The 16868-nt window shown below is 47.1% G+C and overlaps 1 protein-coding gene and 2 pseudogenes across 2 annotated transcripts in view; all 3 read left to right on the forward strand.

Moving 5' to 3' along the window:
- PDE4D (phosphodiesterase 4D) overlaps positions 1–16868 on the forward strand; it is an 893429-nt gene that overhangs the window by 497220 nt on the left and 379341 nt on the right. The window lies entirely within an intron of this gene.
- Positions 1–16868, forward strand: part of LOC101641721 — a 57326-nt pseudogene that overhangs the window by 26810 nt on the left and 13648 nt on the right.
- Positions 5721–7020, forward strand: LOC101642033 (annotated as a pseudogene).

Consider the following 16868-nt stretch of genomic DNA (forward strand, 5'->3'; position numbering starts at 1 on the left):
GTCGTTCATCCCCCTGGGCAGGGGCGGGGGGTGTTATGTGTTGATCATTGCAATCAGTTCCCCCTTCCTCCCCTCTTCTCCCCACTTCTCCCTAGCCCCTGGTATCTTATATTCCCATTCCTATTCCTGGATTACATGTGTCATGAACTCTTATCTCTTATCTGTAGCTGTGTACATGCTCCGGTCTAGCCTACAGTGAAAGGCAGGACTGGGGTCATGACAGTGGGGGGTGAGGAAGCCTCAGGAACCAGAGGAATATTGTGTTTCATTGACGCGATACTGCGCCCTGGTTGACTCATCACTTTCTTGTGACCCTTCTGTGAAGGGATGTCGCATTGTCTGCAGATGGGTTTTGCGTCTCTGCTTCAATCCCCCTCATTCTCAACAATGTGTTTTGTTTGTTTGTTTGTTTGTTTGTTTGTTTGTTTTGGCCTTCTGATGCCTATTACCCAATTCCTTCAACACCTCATGATCACAGAGGCTGGCGTGCTTCTTCCATGTGGGCTTGTTGCTTCTTTGCTAGATGGCTGCTTGTTTAACTTCAAGCCTTTAAGACCCCAGATGCTACTATATCTTTTGATAGTCGGACGCCATCGAATTTCTTCACCACATTTGTTTATGCTCCTGTTTTGCCTTCAGTGATCATGCCAGGAGGGTGAGTGTCATAGAATTCCAGGTTGCTAGGACAAAGTGTTCTTGCATTGAGGGAGGGCTTGAGCAGAGGCCCAAAGTTCGTCTACTACTGCAATGTATTGTCATACAGATATATGTACATGGGCCAATACCTCTATTTTTATGAATTAGCACAGAGCTGCTAAGGCAGAGAGAGGACTGTAGGGCCGACAACAGCTCAAGACATGAAGTCCCCTAACTGGAGCATACCATGACAGAGGACAATACTGGAGACACATGGTGGGGAGTTGGTCTGGTCTGAACACCCCATAGCGGGGTGAACCAAGAAGGGAACATAACAGATCAACAATGGGAGCAAAGCAAAGCCACACATCCCCTGAGGAGCCCCCAAAATAGACTTCAAGCTAGGAGGGGCAGTTCCCAGAATTCCCCCAGGACCAGTGGGGAAATAGTTATAAAGGTCCGCGGACAGACCTGGAATTTTGTATGTGTTGTTTTGTTTTTCTCTCTTTTTATTCAACCTTTTGTTTTCTTTTTGCTTGGTCTCTGTTATTGTTGGTTTACCTACCTATATCAGAGAGGCATGGGAAGCAAGCTCGAGGAGAAAGCAACGGGACTGACAGTTCCGGAGGGATTTGGGGGGAGGAGGAGGCAGGGAAAGGAGCGATGAGCAAACAACGCCCTAGACAGGGGAACAACTACTCGGGAATTAAAATGAACAATGATGACATGAGTTGTATGAGCCCCCAATAAAATGCTTTAAAAAAAATAATAAAATTGACAACAAGTAGGATGTAGAGATCCTGGCCGTGTTGGAACAACAGTAATCTAGCCCAGAGGAATTACTAAGAGGTGGAACAAGGGCAAGTGTGATGGTGGGGCAGGAGAAAGGTAAAAGGAAACAGAGGAAAGATCTAGGAGGCAAAACTATGGCTAGAGGTATAAGCATAGGTGTGTGCATATGTAAACACAAATCTTGAATCTAGAAGATCAAGGGAGAACTTCTCTTTAATTAGACGCTTAGGATTCAGCAGGGCAGGAACCAAAATTGCTCCATAAAGATGAAGAATCTTTTGAACTCCGTAGATGACAAAATCTGCAGTCCTGACCGCATCATCGCAGCAGGCGTTCTCAATGGCTGTGAGAATGAGCAGGAGAGAGGCACCCTCAGCTTCTTGCCTTTCTGATAGAGATGAACGAGAGTCTTGCTTGCCACTTGTGGCTGGACCCTAGGTGTAAGGCATCCTACGCTAAGAATGGCAGAAAACACTGCCGGCCTGCAACCTGTTGTGCCTCCTTCACAGAGGAGAAGCCAATAGCTATCACTTCATAGGTTGCACTGACAATGAATTTCCCACAGACTTTCCCAATACATTTCCATCAGATTTTTAATATAATGTTCTTCCGTGATTAACACATGCAGAAAGCAATCCCTAAGAGAATCGAACAACAGTCCCCTTCATCTGTAAAGAACGAGAACAGTGGGGATCTCTTTAGGGGTAAGTGTGTGTGTGCATGTGTGTATGTTAGCAACCAACTCCTTCTCCGTCCTCCATTTCCTCCTTTTTGACCCCGGGACTAGATTTCGATGGGAGAACACACAATGTAGCCAAAGGAGACTCTTCTCTGTGAAAACCCAAACTGTTGAACTTAGTAGGACAAGGAACCTGGGCCCCTGCAGGTGTTGCGCTGCTCACCACCGCTGTGGGCTCTGGCCGAGGGTCAGCATCTGGGCCTTTCCTGGGCCTTTTTCTCATGATGGCAAGGTGGCTGCTACAGCTGTGGCTGTGGGAACAGCACCTCCTCTGTGGAGCTGGAAGAGGGGAAAAAATGGGAAGGGTAACCCTTTGTGCACCTGCTCCACTTATCAGAAATATGGAAGTTTTTCCAGAGCCCCCAGAAGACTTTCATGGACTGTCCACTAGTCTGAACTCTCTCACATGGCCAACTTCAAGGAGTCTACCACCGAGTGGATGCAGACTCATAGTGACCCCGTAGGACAGGGTAAAGCTGCCCCTGTGAGTTTCAGACCCAGGAACACGTCAGGGGAGTAGAAAGCCCTGTCTTTCTCCCAAGGAGCAGCTGATGGTTTCAAAGTACTGACCTTGCGGATTTAAGTCTTTAATGAGAAGGAGATATTCAGGCTCACACTGGGCTTTCGAACTTCAGAAGGGTACGAAGGATGAAAGAAGTTGAGCTAGCCAGTTGGAGAGTGGGCCACGTTTGGCCTACGTTATGTTGCTTTTAAAACTTCAATTGCTTAACCTTTCTCAGGGACAGAGGGACTGGAGATGAATGAAAAATGATAAAATGCAGAGTAAAGCTTGGAAAGGGTGAAGTAGAATGGAAAACAGACTAAACTTTGTCAGCAAGTCCCTAGAAACCAGTCTTTCAAAACCATGGCAAGCCTATCACCAACAGGGCTGCTGTCAACTGGAACCAGCTGCATGGCAATGAGTTTGATTTGCTTTGAGGTTAGGTTCTCGGTCTCACAATGTGGATGATAAGCGTATTTATGCCTATCTACAAGGTGAATTCAACAATAAATATAACTGGTTTGGAATATTTCATCATATTACCTTTTAAACAATTGAATGCCTTTAATCAACTCAATAAATGGTTGACTTGGCACCCATGAGGTTATGATGCCTGAGTTAAAGAGGCACTTACTATCTAGTGTGCTGTCAGAGGAGACCAGTTCCTAAGAAGGACATGGTGCTTGGGGAAGTAGAGGGGCGGAGAAAAAGAGGAAGGCCCTCTCCTCTGATGAAGAAAGCTGCTGGTGCCCGGCTATCAAAAGATATAGCATCTGGGGTCGTAAAGGCTTGAAGGTAAACAAGCGGCCATCTAGCTGAGAAGCAACAAAGCCTACATGGAAGAAGCACAACAGCCTGTGTGATTGTGATCATGAAGTTTCGATGGGATCAGGGATCAGGCATCAAAGACACAAAACAAAACAAACAAAAAAAAACACATCAGTGGGAATGAGGGAGAGGGAAGAATGGAGACCCAAAGCCCATCAGTAGTCAACTGGACACACCCTGTCAGAATGGCCACAAGGAAAAGAAGAGTCAACCCCGTGCAGTATAGCACCGATGAAACACACAACCTTCCTCTGGTTCTCCCCACCCTCTCTGGTTCTTCAATGCTTCCCCTCCCCCACTACCATGACCCCAATTCTATCTTGCAAATCTGGCTGCACCAGAACATGTATACTCGTCCAGAGAAGAGCTCAAAACACTGGGAATTCAGAACCGATAAACCCCCCAGGACCAATAAGGGGAGCAGCAATACTAGAAGGGTGAGGGATGGGGGGAAGTAAGGGGGAACCGATCACAATGATTGACATATGGCCCCCATCCCAGGGGGACGAACAGTAGGAAAGGATAAAATGAGACAGCAGTTGGTGTAAGACACACACACAAGAATAATTTATAAATTATCAAGGGGGCATGGGGGAGGGAAAGAGGGGGGGAAATGAGGAGCTAATACCAGGGGCTTAAGTAGAAAGAAAATGTTTTGAAACAAACGATGACAACATATGTACAGATGTGTTTGACAAAATAGATATATATATGGATTGTGATAAGAGCTGAAAAAAATAAAGAGGAAGGCCCTCCAGGAGACGGATTGACACAGAGGCTACAAAAATGAGCTCCAGCCTAGGAACCATCGTGAGGATGGTGCGGGACCTGGCAGTTTCCGTCTGTTGTACATGCGGTCGTGATGGATTGGAACTGACTCCGTGGCTCCTGACAGCACCATATAGGGAGGGAGGCTACTGGCAGAGATGCTGAAGGAGACAGGTAAATGGACTGTGGCTCAAGGAATCGGAGCTTATAGTTTATAGTGGCTTCGAGGTGGGGGTTAACGTTAGGGTCTTAAAGGATGATGCCATCCTTGGAGAGGAAGCAGGGAAGTGGAGCTAATAGAAATGGCAAATGGAGGGCTGTGTTTGAGTAATGTCAAGTGGCTTGTAGGAAATGGAACGTGAAGGGTAAATTGCATGTAGTCTACAGGGAATGAATAGGGGAACAGGGCACCTTTGGATCCTAATTCCCATTTCTTTCATGAAGCAGGAAGGGGGGTGGACAGTGTGTTGTTTTGACTTGAAAAAAACAATAGCAGGCATAACTAGAAAATAAAATATCTCCAGAAGGAGTAGAATGGGGACTCGAATCTACCTGAGTCTAACCTTACCTGAGGTTAGAGTCCTTCCTGAGAACAATTTGATATGGGCATGTGAGGTGGTACCCTGAGAGCATGCTCTCTGCCTCCAGTAGAGGGCCTGGCCCATGCACAAGCATGATGCCAGCGGCTGTTTGGGTCTATTGTCTGCGGCCCTTGAACCCTCCCTGACTCATAGCACCCCTATTCTCCCTAACCTGCCCGTCAGGAAAAATCAAGAAAGTTAGAAGTACTCTTCCGAGTGAAATGTAAAGAGTGTTCCTTGCTTTTCGCTCTCAGTGTTGAAATGTCCCTCTCTCCCCCAGAGTAATGCTTGGCTGATGGGCTTGCATTGAACCGTTCCATCATGCATTAGTGAATGCGAAGGCCATGTGAATAATAGGACTCCCAGTTTTCACCCTGAGGGCTTTACACATAATGACAACAACCTTTGGAAAAGTTGTGCATTCATTCTTTATAGAATGGCTTTGACTCATTTAATCATGCTCTGTAATTAATTTGTAGATTACATTTCGACTTCGAACAATTATAACTTAGAATGATGTACCCAGAAAGGACAATGTTTCACGTGTCGCTGAGTTGTTGAATTTCTCACATGCTCCCTCAGTGTGCCTGCCCTATTCATGTGGATAGGGTGACATGAGCACCCCCAATGGTCATTGATTTGTCAACAGGTAGAGATATTTTAAGCACCTACGATGGTTAAGTCAGCGGTTCTCAACCGGTGGGTCGAGAACCCTTTGAGGGTGGAACGACCCTTTCACAGGGGTCACCCAATTCATAACAGTAGCAAAATTACAGTTATGAAGTAACAATGAAAATAATTTTATGGGTTGAGGAGAGCGCGGCCAGAGAGCAGAGCTCCAGGACCCAGATCCCGAGGCATTTGGAGGAAAAGGATCTGAAGCCCATCTTTGAACAGTTTGGCGGATCTTCGAGCTGACTGCCATCAAGGACAACTACACTGGGCTGCACAAGGGATGTGCCTTCCTGACCTATTGTGCCTGCGACTCAGCCCTGAAGGCCCAGAGTGCCCTGCATGAACAGAAGACGCTGCCAGGGATGAACAGACCCATCCAGGTCAAGCCAGCCGACAGCGAGAGCCGAGGAGACCGGGAGCTCTTTGTGGGGATGCTAGGGAAGCAGCAGACAGATGAGGATGTGCGGAACATGTTTGAGCCTTTCGGGACCATAGACGAGTGCACTGTGCTCCGGGGCCCAGATGACACCAGCAAAGGCTGCACCTTCGTGAAGTTCCAGACCCATGCTGAGGCCCAAGCGGCCATCAACACCCTTTACAGCAGCCGAACCCTGCCGGGTGTTGCTGACATGGAAAAGGAACAAGGTCTCCGCCCAATGCAGCAGGTGGCCACCCAGCTGGGCATGTTCAGCCCCATTGCCCTCCAGTTTGGAGCCTACAGCGCCTACACCTAGGCCCTGATGCAGCAGCAGGCAGCCCTGGTAGCAGCTCACATTGCCTATCTCAGCCCCATGGCCACCATGGCTGCTGTGCAGATGCAGCACATGGTTGCCATCAATGCCAATGGCCTCATCACCACCCCCATCACCAGGGCCTCAGGAATCAGCACCCCTCCTGCCATCGCTGCCACACCCATCTCTGCCATCCCTGCTGCTCTGGGTGTTAACGGCTACAGCCCGGTGCCCACCCAGGCCACTGGGCAGCCTGCCCCTGATGCTCTGTATCCCAATGGGGTGCACCCTTATCCAGCCCAGAGCCCCGCGGCCCTGTGGACCCCCTGCAGCTGGCCTATGCTGTGATGTAGCACTATACAGCAGCCTACCATGCAGCCTACAGCCTGGTTGCACCTGCATTCCCGCAGCCTCCCACCCTGGTCGTCCAGCAGCCCCCGCCACCCCGCAGCAGCAGCAGCAGCAGCAGCAGCAGCAGCAGCAGCAGCAGCAGAGAGAAGGCCCTTTATCTACCACCTGCCCCAGGAGTTCACTGACTCTGAGATTCTGCAGATGTTTGTCCACTTTGGCCGCGTCATCTCAGCCAAAGTCTTTGTGGACCGGGCCACCAATCAGAGCAAGTGTTTTGGCTTTGTGTGTTTTGACAATCCAGCCAGTCCCCAGGCCACCATCCAGGCCATGAACAGCTTCCAGATAGGCATGAAACACCTCAAAGTCCAACTTAAGCGGCCCAAGGATGCTAACCGGCCCTACTGAGGGCCTCCAGGTCTGGAGATAAAGAGGAAGGGACACGTCACCCCTCTTCCCTCAGCTAGCCCCGGAGGCCCCTCTGCACATCTGCCCTGGGCCTTGAGAAGACTCTAGGGGCACAGGCCACCGTCCACTCCTACCACCCTGCCTCTCACGAAGAGCCAGGGCCCTTTCCTCCCAGCTGCCCTTTCGGCATGTTAGGGAGCAAGGAGCAGGCAGGCAGGCTCGGAGGGGGTGGGGGTTACCTGCCTTCTGTTGGGAGTCCTGTGCCTGCTTACCCCCCGCTTTCTGCTCTGCCTGGGGGCACAGCTGGGGCCTCCCACACACTCCCCACCAGATGGTGCCCCAGCCTCTCCCACCAGGGGTTTCTCAGAATCTGGTCTTACCCTCCCCAGCTAGAGGGCGGGTATCCCAAGACCTGAGCTCCCAGCCCTAAAACTCACTGCCTCCCCAAAAGGCCCCTCTGAGGAGGCTGTGGGGGGCCCCTGAGGGTTGCAATGTTGCCTGTCAGCCAGAGACCTGCCTCCTTTCATGAGGAAAGCCCCCCTAAAAATGTTTAAATGTAAAAATGTTTACAGTCTCGGCTGGTCCCTCCCTGTAAATACCACCACCACAGATGGGAATGAGAAACGCAGGGAATCTAGGACAGATGAACCTCTCAGGACCAGGGGTGACAGTGGCGATACCAGGAGGGAAAGGGGATGAAGAAAGGGGGAATGGATCACAGGGAGCTATGTATAACCTCCTCTCTGGGGGACGGGCAGCAGGGGGGTGGGTGAAGGGAGACGCCGGACAGTGTAATATGATATAATAATAATTTATGAATTATTAAGGGTGCATGGGGGAGAAGGGAGGAGGAAGGGAAGGGGAGGGGGAAAAAAAGGAAAATGAGCTGATTCCGGGAACCCAAGAGGCAAGCGAATTTTGGGAATAATGAGGGCAACAAATGTATAGATGTGTTTTATACAATTGATCTATGTATTGTGATGAATTGTATGAGCCCCAATAAATTGATTTAAAAAAAAAAATACCACCACCACCGCCGCCCATGAGTTACCTATCCCGCCGCCTGCGGACGCTGCCAGCTCTCCTTCGGGGAGTTTAGACAATGTTTCTCTTGGGATTTTTCTCTCTTGAGTTCGCCCTTTGATTTGGGGGTGGTGGTGGGGTAACTGGGTATTTGGGAGGAGGGTTGAGGGGTGGGCAGAAGGGGCTTATTACCTGATCATTTTCTTTAGGAAGAGGTTTTAGGGGAAAGAAAACGGGATGGGGTGGGGTGGGGAGACTGGGGAGTCTGTTTCGGACAGCTCTCTATGCTTAACTTATTTATTTATTACATTTTACTTTTAAAGAGTTGGTCTTTTCTGTCTAAATAAAGAAATGTTTAAAAGCAAAAAATAATAAGAAGAATAATGTTATGGTTGGGGTTCACCACCATATGAGGAGCTGTAGTAAAAGGTTGAGAACCACTGGGTCAGGTGCTTGCTGCTCTAGATGCTGGGGGAATCGCGTTAACTTACCTGTCTTTAGATATTTTACTTCATAGGAGAAAGAAAATAATTCTAAGAACACAAGATAATGAGAGAAGATTTTTAGACCATTTTCTTGTGTCTTAGGATGTTGCCAAAAACAGTTAAAAATAAAACAACTAAAATCATTGCCATTGAGTCGATGTTGACTCATAGAGACCCTATAGGACGGGATAGAAGTGCCCCTGTGAGTTTCTGAGTCAGTAACTCTTTACTGGATTAGAAACCCCCTCTTTCTCCCGAGGAGCAACTGGTGGTTCCAAACTGCTGAACTTCGGGCTAGCAGCACAACACATAGCCCACCATTCCATCAGGGCTCAATATGTTGCAGATGCACTCAGTTGTATAGCTTTCAGTAGCTAATTGTCATGGTTGTTCATGTAAATCATGACCTTCCGACTCACAGTGTGCTTGAACGGTTAGCGGGTGTTTAATATATTCCCTATGTTTCATGTATCAAATAGACTCTAATCTAGGAGCCCTGGTGGCATAGTGGTGAAGCTTTGGGACTGCAATCTGCATGGTGGGCAGTTTGAAGCCGCCAGCAGCTCCACAGGAGAAAGATGGGGCTTTCTGCTCCCTTAAATGAATTGCAGTCTCAGAAGCCCTCAGGGGTCGCTATGAGTCGGCATCTCCTAGAGGACAGAGAGTTGGTTGGCTGGTTGGTTATCACATAACATGGAAGCTCTCTTGACGCTGTTGGGTAAGTGTTAGCTTGCTAAGCACAAGGTCTGAAGTTCCCACTCACTCTCCCTCTGCGGAGAAAGATGAGGGTGTCTGCTCCCATAAAGATTTACCAAGGCGAGAGAACCAGAGCGTGTTGCCCTGAGTCGGAATGGAGTCAATGGCAGTGGGTGGCATCATCATACTACAAGTACGAAATAGTTCTACTGCATTTTATCAGAAGAGATCAACATTAAGAGCAGTTTCTTTCTCCAGCAAGCATTCTGAGCAGATTTAATGGAGGTCTTCTACAGGTGCGCTACCCTGTCCTGTAGGGTCGCCATGAGTTGGAAGCAACTTGATAGCAGTGAGCTTGGTTTTGGAGGGTTCAAAGCTATATTCGGATGATTTTTACGAGGGAGCTTTCCTAGCAAGTGACTCTGTGAACACATTTACCTGGAACGCCTATCTCTGCCATATATGCCTTATCTGGCCTTCTGAATCAACAAAGCTGGTGCTGAATAATAGTTGGCCAAACTAGATAAGAAAGCGCCCGAGAAACTCCCTTGGATATAGGTGTAGTCATGGAAAATCACCCTTGCCTCTGATGAGTGGAATGAAGCCACTGGGTGTGACCTAGGAGAAAATCCTGGAGGAGTCAGGCCCCTTCGCTTGGGTTCCGTGATGGCTATTGGTTGGTGCTCAGTGCCCCGGAGTCACTTCTGACTCACAGTGACCCCTGTGCGACAGAAGGAAACACCGTCCAATTCCCTGCCAGCCTCACAGTGGTGGCTGTGTGTGCATCCCTGGTCACAGTCAATGTGAAACTCCCAGAATGGCTTCCTTTCAAGGAGCACACAGTCCAGGGGCCACTTGCGGGCACACAGCTATTTTCTGAAGGTGCAGGCCCAGGCAAGTTCAGGGGCTACTAACCTCGAGGGCAGCAGTTTGAAACAACCAGGGCTCCTCTGGAGGAAGAGGGGCCTTTCCACTACCTTACACAGTTATCATCTCTAAAATCCACAGGGGCAGTTCTGCCCTGCCCTCTGAGTCAGCCACGACCAGATGGAAGTGCGTTTTTTGTTCGGTCTGCTGAACAGGCCTCTGAGCCCTTCTAGGCTGCAGTTGGCTTGGCTGGAAACGCTAAGCTTATGAGCTGTCAAAAGTCTATCAAAAGGCCCACCTTTTTCTTAATAGATTTGACTCCTCAAAGAGACATGTACGTGGAAAAGTGAGTCATTACCAGTCTGGTTTGACTTCGATAAGTTGAATAGATCTGAACATGATTTTTTAAAGCAAATACAAGGCATCCTTTGTTGTTATTTCAGCACTGCAGTAAAAATAGAGAGAGCCACAATAACAAAGGTCCCATGTGAAGATACCGTTTTCCCATCCGAGCCTCAGTGGCACAAGAAGTGGAAACTACAGGTCCGTGGTGGAAATTCACCCCGAGGTTCCCTAGAAGAAAAACTTGGTAAACTATCAAGATTACAACCAAGAGCTGAAATCAATAGGCAGCCATGTAGAAAGGGGAATAGAAATGCAAATAGGAGAACATTTTTGTGGGTTATATTTTTCCCACGGGTAAAAATAATAATTATTATAATAAATTACACTAATACTGAGTGCAAGGAAGAAGAGATGTGCTAAACTTGATTGTGGTAATGACTGTACAGCTCTTCTTGGTATAACTGAACTATTGAATGTGCCAATAAAATCATAAAAACAAAAGAGAGACCAAGAGAATGAAGCACACACACACACAAAAACAAACAAGATTACAGCCGAGAAAACGCCGTGGAGCAGCTTGACTCTGACATTTGGGTCATCCTGAGTCAGAATTGGCAATGAAGAGATGGCTTTGCCTTTTTCGCTTTGGTCTGGTGTTTGTTTGGCTGTGCATCCAGGCTATCCTTTCGTGACTGAGATACCGAAGGTGCTTTTCTTTGCTCTCCCATCATGCACTTGGAATCCTTCCATGAAAAACCAAAGCAGTGTCTAGCGAGCAGACCCAGGGTCAGCATGTACTTAGTGTATTCTGTCATATAGCATAGGAGAGTAGCCTAGCGCTTAAAATGCTGCAGATTTCATGCCTAAAGAATAATTAACCCTAGGACAGGTGCCCTGGGGGCATCGTGGGTAACATACTGGGCTGCGAACAAAAAGATCAGAAGTTCATAACTGGCAGCTGCTCTGCAGGAGACAGCGGAGATTTTCTATTCCTGCGACGAGTTACAGGCTTGGAAACCCACAGGGCGGTTCTAGCCTGTCCTGCATACAGGGTCACTGTAAATCAGAACCGGCAGTAAGTTGTTGTTTTGATGACGGGCAGTATTCTAATATGTTAAATATATTTAGTGTTTCAATCCTCATGACAAACATAGCATTTCCCATTTAGCAGATGTGAATACTGAGATATAGAAAGGTGGAGTGACATGCCCCCAAAGCACACAGCTCGCACATAGCCGAACCAGTCCTCAAACCACACTCGCATCCCTTCACAGTCTGTGCCACGTGTCTTAGAGTACTAATGTTATGGATAGGGTGCTATCAATTGATGTACTATTTTTGGTAGGTACACATTTTCTTGGCCTTCTCTGTTGGGGATAAGACCACATGGAATATTGCCAGATTTCAACTCATCTCTGATGGTTGTGTCTAACCATATTTTAGATTTTAGAGTGATATAAGACAAACATGTTTTACCCTAGCATTATCTCACTGGAGCCCCTTGCTAACCATAGAGATATCCAGACAGTTGGACCTCATCCTTCAGATGAACTGATAGACCAAAAACGATCGTCCTTTGTTTCCTTTTACATTGCACATGTGTAGCAGATCGAAGGAGGCGTTATGGTGCAGTGGTTATGAATTGGTCTACTAGCTGCAAGGTTAGTAGTTCGAAACCACCAGCCACTCCAATGGAGAAAGACGGGGCTTTCTACTTCCTTAAAGCGTTAACAGTTTCAGAAACTCACAGGGCCAGTTCTACCTTGCCCTACAGAGTCTCTATGAGTTGGCATCAACTAGATGGCAGTGGGTTTGGTTTGGTGATTGAAGCAGTTCAAAGACAGTGCTAAGTAAAACATTTCTACATGAGCACCCCATTCAGTTTATGAGCCTCTTATCTCATTTCCTTCTTCTATAGCTTGGAGAGGGAGTGGAATGGCATTTAACAGCCCCAGTCAAACTGGTAAGGCCCTGAGAAACAGTATCAAGACTTTTAGAAGTCCTGGCTAAAAAGTACAAGGTGAAACTGTGTTGCATCCTCAGTGGGCTTCAATAAGGAAGCATGCCTAGCTGGGTTCCAGTTTATGAATTTCCAATTTCTCATTTCTGTTTCACCTAATGTTAACACCTCTGGTGGGACAAGCCTCGGGTATTCTCTGGCCCTTTGCTGTCGCTTTTTGAAGGCAGTTCATTTGCGCTCGTTCATCAGCCTCGTCTTCTCTCCAGCTCCAGGGCTGCGCTGCTGCTAATTATTGACGCAGCCAAGCCTCCAGAAGGACAGAGGCCGCTGAAATTGGAGTGCTTCAAACCACAATGCGTTTCCCATCTTTCAGAAGGAGCTGGGCATTTTTAGCTGCAGGGTTCAGAGCCCATTCAGTTATATTCAGTCTGCTAAATTGAGAAACACTACTCAATTTCTGAAAAGTTTTCCAGAACCCCATGCAGAGCCAGCGTTTCAGAATGCCAGTGGGTTTGTGTGTCTGTGTGGATCCTCATGTGTGGTGTGTCTGTGTCTGCTTTCTGTCTCCACTCATGCCCGAGACAGAGCATACTAGTAAAGATTGCCTTTAGTTCATAAATGTTTTGGGGGCAATTGCCAAGAGTAAATACAGTCGGGGATGTTGTTCCAGAAATAGGTGTTGAACTAAAAGGAATTATTTCACATGAATGCGGCTCCCCCAGTCTTGCAGTCAATTGGGCAAATTGTAAGTCATTCAATATGAACAGGAAGCTATTGTAAGCACATACTTTACTTAGCTCAATACCTCCCAAATATTCTTCTTTTAACATTATATATAGAATGAGTTTTTGTATACCTTTCAGGCTAATTCTTCAAAATCCTGAGTGCGCATTCCCTTTTCAGTGGATCTCTATTTGGATGAAGCAGAGTTCAAGTGCTTGGGAGCTACCTGGAGTCCTGAGTGGACCACATAGTTACACATCGGGAGGCAAGCTGAAAGTTTACATGTTTGAATCCACTCAGAGTGGCAGAATGCTTTACAGCCTCTACAGGAAACCTACCCAGGGCCACTGTGAGTAGGAATTGACTTGATGGCAGTGGGTGTGGTGGGGTTTAGAGTTCCCTTGGAAGATAGGAGGAGCTCTGATGGCATAGAGGGTTCTTTCGGCATTGGGCTGCTCACCACAAGGTCAGCAGTTCAAAACCAGCAGCCTCTCTGCTCTGCAGGAGAAAGCTAAGGCTTTCTCCAGTCTCAGAAACCCAGAGGGACACCTCCACCCTGTCCTCTAGGTTGCTATGAGTCAGGCAGTGTGCCGTGAGTCTGGGAGACAGGCCTGATGATCTACTTCCAAATGGCCACACCAGTTCCGCTGTGACATGCAAGGTCTTCCTGTGCTGAAATTGACTCCATGGACATGAACAACACCAGAAACTCCATGGGCCAGATGCTCTTCTACCAGACTGATTAGCGCCTGGATCCACGAGGAATGTGATTCTGACTTTTTGAAAGTACAGTATTTCTACCACCGTGTATTTTTGAGGCTTGATTCTTATACACAACCATGACAGTGATACGATATTTAAAAAGCAAATCTTTGCTGAAGCACACTGCCCGCATTGAATCAGACCTATAAACGTAAGAGGAGTGTTACAAGTTTAGACACTTTCTACACACACACACACACACACACACACACACACACACACACACACACACACAGCCAAATCCATGGCCATTGAGTTCCTGCCTATTCATCGCAACCCTATAGAAAAGAATAGGATCCCACAGGGTTCCAAAGCTGGAGATCTTTACGAAAGCAGGCTGCCACATTTTTCCAGCTGAAGGGCTTGTGGGTTCAGACCACAGGCCTTTTAGGTCGCAGCCCAGTGCTTAACCACTGCGCCACCAGGCCCCCCCCCTTTTTTTTTTACAAACAACCCTCCAAATTAATAGATGGTTCTGCATCCAACTTCTAAAAAACTTCCAAGGAAGTGATCACTTCTCTCTTACATAAAACTGGTTCGTTTTATAAGGGATGGTCCATAATATTGCCAGCAAGTCTCTTTGCTGCTTTAGAAAAAGCTTAAACTTAGCTAGCTTTGAAAAAAAAAAAAAGGTTCTCATCTATCCCTATTACCCATCATTATCTTTTCTTTCCCTACAGAAATGCAGTTTGTTCTATTACTGATAACTAGCCCAACACTCCTGTCTGCTGAGCAGCCCTGACTCCCACCCTAGATATGCAACTACCTTAAACCTGTAAAAACGAAGCAGGAGCTACCTACCCGCCGATCATCAGAAGCTCAGCTCACCCATTCGTTTGTCGAGAGCTTGCTAATCTGAAGTAGAGGGTTTCACTTCCTTGCTATCTTCAAACTCCTATTGCTAACTAGGAATTCTGAGGAAGCAAGGAGACTGCCATGTAGTTTCGTGTTCAAATCTCTGAAAAGTTCATGGAAGTGTGGGTTCAGCTATCGCCTTGACCTTTCTCTGGATCTTTGTTCTGAGCGCAGGTGAATGCCTTGGTGGTTTCCAGCCTCCCTTTGAAATTCCCGAGCTTTTGAAGTGAAAACCAGAGCTGCATGGGAAAGCAGGCTAAAGGCAAGAGGTGGGACAGAAAAGAAAATGAATTAGGTCTTATTTCTGGAGGGTCTGAATTAGGCACAGTACGCTTCCTGTGATCATTTCAGACCTTGCTTTTACAATGCACCGCCGCAGTTCCATATTATTCTCTGGTCCAGTTTTCTTGGCTTTGTTCAAAGTCATAAAATTTCTATAACCTTTTCTTCAAAAGCGGATTTTGAGTCCCGATCAGGCATCACATTAATAATAAATTTCCTTATTTATCACCACAAGGCCACGGACCCATCTAAAATGTTTCCTTCAAAGTGTTAGTTCTCTTGCTTTCCTGTCTCCAAACTTTAAGCTGTAAACAGGTTCATTCTGGCTAGACCCCCTACTGAGATTCTGCCTGTCCACTGAATCTGAGTCTGCATTTCAACCAGGTCTCCGGTAGGTGCTTAGACTGTAGATCTCATTAGAACGTAGATCCTGATTCAGGATAACTGGGCTGGCAATAGGAATTTTCAGAGGATGTTCAAACCAGAATGAACCGGTTCCCAAACATCTGATCATATTAATATCAGTTGAGTGAGAAAGAGAGGCAAGTGTTTGACAAAATACCCAGCTCAAACAAATGGAAACTGGACGTCTACTGACTTCCGCCATAGGAACCCTGAGGTGGAAGATCACTGAGTGACTTGGAGACATTTCAGAGACTTGAGCCCTTCCCATTGCTTTTGTGCTGGTCAGAGGTGTGCGTGATTTTCTGGCTTCCTCTCCCCCATCTCAAGGTCTCTGTCACATTCCACTATCACATGCTACTATAAGAATAATCATGTAGCTATTAGAAAAGAAGGATTTATTAAAAAGAGAGAAAATAAGGATTGCCTTATATCTACTTTGGAGACAGAAAAGTCTTTCTCACACAGACAACACCTGGAAGTCTGTCTTCCTTTTGATACTTTTGGCCTAAATGTCATATCTGTGGCAATGACCCGTCACCAGCACATCCATGGCACCACATGTCTAGGTCAGACAATCGGGTTTCCCTCACAGAGAATCAAGTTGGGGCACTTTTTCCCTTAAATGCATGACTGCAAGGGGACTCACGAAAAACATGTGTTTCAACCGGCACACCGATACCTGGCTTTTCCCCGTTGTTATTATGAAGACCCGAGGAAAAATTGGTGCACTTGAATTATAGTATTGGCAAAGACTATTGAGCATACCCAATTCTTGAAAGGGCCTGGGAAGAATTGCCAGATGACAAATCTGTACTGAAAGAAGGCCAGCCAGAAAGTGCCTTCGAAATAAAGATGGCAAGACTTCGTCTCACTTCCTTTGGCCTTGTTTTCACTAGAAAAGGGCATCATGCGTGATAAAGAGGAGGGGTTGCCAAAACAGGCAAAGGCCCTAGACAAGATGGGTTGACACAGTGGCAATGACAGTGGTCTGAAACATAAGAACGATTGTGGGCTCGGCCCGAGACTAGGCGGTGTGTGTTTCATTGTACACAGGATCCGCATGCGTTGGGACCGTCCCCTTGGCAACGCTGCCAACTCAACTGTTGTGAGTCTGCCCCTCAGAGATGATTCACGTCATCCAGAACTTTTATAGATATTGTCCACCCTTGAGATCAGGGACAGCAGAACAGGGAAATGTACAGCTGTGAATAGGGTTGTGTATAAGTTTAAGTGAACTCTTGCTATTCCAAGACACAAAAAAGCAAGTCTGCTTCATTGATTCCATCCCTATTCATAGTCATCCTATATAGGATTTCTGAAGCTGTCCATCTTTGTGGGAGCGGACAGCCCCGTCTTTCTCGCACAGAGCAGCTGATGGGTTTGAACTGCCAACTTTGTGTTTAGCAGCCCAGCAGCTTAATCCCTGCAGGAGAAAGCTAAGGCTTTCTCCAGTCTCA

Source organism: Echinops telfairi, unplaced genomic scaffold (genome assembly GCF_000313985.2).
Source record: "Echinops telfairi isolate 266 unplaced genomic scaffold, ASM31398v2 ScPeMD7_7469;HRSCAF=8507_1, whole genome shotgun sequence".
NCBI classification, from domain to species: Eukaryota; Metazoa; Chordata; class Mammalia; order Afrosoricida; family Tenrecidae; genus Echinops; species Echinops telfairi.